This window comes from Dermacentor silvarum, chromosome 4 (assembly GCF_013339745.2).
Source record: "Dermacentor silvarum isolate Dsil-2018 chromosome 4, BIME_Dsil_1.4, whole genome shotgun sequence".
NCBI classification, from domain to species: domain Eukaryota; kingdom Metazoa; phylum Arthropoda; class Arachnida; order Ixodida; family Ixodidae; genus Dermacentor; species Dermacentor silvarum.
The window spans coordinates 78,900,126-78,902,662 of NC_051157.2; the positions used below are offsets into that span (position 1 = coordinate 78,900,126).

Consider the following 2,537-nt stretch of genomic DNA (forward strand, 5'->3'; position numbering starts at 1 on the left):
GCAGTGCTCTACACAAACCATTATGTAACCAAGTTACAAAGCATTACAAAGCATAACGTTACGTAAGAATTGCGAGTCGTGTTTACGACTGACATTTGCTCATTAGACTGTTTTACACGTGGTAACAAGAGTAGCGGTTTGGGCGAGTTTGTAATTCGTGGCAAAGCGAGCTCAGTGCGCAGTACGGGAACACAGAAACGAAGAAAGACACATATATATAGCCATGCGTGTCCTTGTCTTTGTGTCCCCGTATTACGCGCTATGCTCGTGGTTACAGATGATACCTTTACAGACAACAGCGTGTATAATGAACTTCATTGTGCCCAGTATGCTGCGCCTGTACCACCTATAAAACTTACACCACTTACATAGGCCTAACAGGGACTCGCCACGCACAAAAGCTTCACCACGTGCCTACACGGGAAAGCTACAAAAAGCCAGGGCAGACTACTTGCCTGTCTTCTCCAATACCGAAGTCATGCTTTAGTTTGTGTAAGATGAAATACTTGAAGGGGTCACGCTATAATGATGCTTCCATGTCTAGGTAAAATTACACACTGACCAAAACTGCGTTGTTGCTTTGATAGGAGTCCCAGCTATTATATAGCTGCGATTATCCGACCCATGTCTAGGCAAGTTTGTATGTTGTCGATGAAACAATAAAAAAAATTTGTCAGGCCGCAAAATTCATATAGGGACGGATTACCAGCGAAGCTATTTAGGCTGCATACATTATGAAATCTAACATTTTTTTCATATGGCACCACACTACTCCGAAACAAGTGCCACCGTGGTCGCGGCACCTCCCATACAGCTGCCGCAACCGCTGCTGCAGCCGCGCCGGCACCTCCGAAACGCGTGACGTCATATCCACAGAAACGCAGGTCACGTGCACAGGTGCCGTCGCCACACTCTTTCCCCCTCTTAATATACGTCAAACAGGATTTGAGCGAAATAAACACTAAGTGCACTATATATATATATATATATATATATATATATATATATATATATATATATATATATATGTAGTAGTCTAAATAAGTAGAGTATCTTAGGTCGCAATAGAACCACATCAGACTGGCGCTGCAAGAGAGACACTATATATATATATATATATATATATATATATATATATATATACTTATTTTTGAAAGTTGGCGGAGTGCTTGAAGCCTGCTTCACCTCCACCAAGGGTCGGCCCGGTATTGTACTATCTCCGGGATCGGCATACGCATTTCTGTGAACGCCGTAGAGAAACATATAGGTATATAGCGGACACTGTCGTAGGGCCCTGCGGCCGACCTACTGCACTGCCGCGAGCGCCATGAGCGGCTGGTCATACCACTAATTTTGTTTTCCGAAATTTTCGACGCATGGCATAGCTAATTTTCGGTTTTGGTTTTTATAGCAATGCTTTCGCTTCTAGTCAACCTTTGGCTATTAAAATGTTCAACAACGTCGTCTATAGTGGAGGGGTAGAGCTTTAATATTACAGTTTTATGCATGCCGTACATCCAGACGTAATAAACTCCCGAATCGCAACCTTTTTACTGCAGATACCGCCAAGCTTCTCAAAGAACCTAAGCTAGACTGAATTAGCTCATGCAGATTGCAAAAATATTGCAATCGAAGCTGTTTCCATGGCAATTTTTGGCCATATTTGAGCCGCTTTTCTCAGTTGCACACAATCGGAAGCAGAGGTTCCTTACAAATAGTTTTTTTTAATTATTGTTTACATTGGTAATTGCACAGAAAAAATACTGGATAACAAACATAGTTGATAAAGACACAGACACAAACCAAAGAATGTTTAAGCATGACAAGAAACGCGTCAAGTAAAACTGACACTTGCGAACTGGTCCAGGCGCATGCATCATGCATATATACTATAGTGAGGTAAACAGCCTTGACAAAACGATCCCGAATGCGCATTACACTGCTCCAGCCAAGCCAAATAAAACGTTTCTGTGATGATACCGGTGAGCCACATATAACAAATTCTGTGCTTTGAACGGAAGGTGTTGCTAGGGACTTTTGGAAAATTACACGTTGGAAGTAAGCACACGCTCTTCCGAAAGAGGCGGGTGCAAAAACGGGCGGCACGGCTTATACTCTATGCTACACGTGCAAAATACGGTCGTCCTGAATAACAAGCGAATTGCTAACAATGTTCTTAAAGCAAGAAACAGCAACGTTATTTTAGCAGACAAAAGGAAACATCTTACCGCAAAAGTGAGGCGGCGCGTTCAAGAGCGCGGTGTGGTGGGCGTATAACCAGTAGGCCGGCGTGACTGGCGCCGCATCAACGTCTTTATGGAAACGAAACTCGTGTACGCAACTCGGTGGATCTATGATATGCTGTCTACCTTTGAGGTCAAGTGGAAGCGGACATCGCTACGCCGCCTCGTGGTTGGTCAGACACTTACTTGCCCAGCCCCATTGACCTAAATTTATGTTTAAAAGTAAATTATGCCAGAAAATGCGTGAAGTACGCCTTACCCACAAGCTGCAGACATGATAGCTAAGGATTGTTA

The 2,537-nt window shown here is 43.3% G+C and overlaps 1 pseudogene; it reads left to right on the forward strand.

Annotated features, from left to right (window-relative positions):
- The first annotated feature begins 1,102 nt into the window (after positions 1-1,102).
- Positions 1,103-1,239, forward strand: LOC119451166 (U2 spliceosomal RNA; annotated as a pseudogene).
- The last annotated feature ends 1,298 nt before the right edge of the window (positions 1,240-2,537 follow it).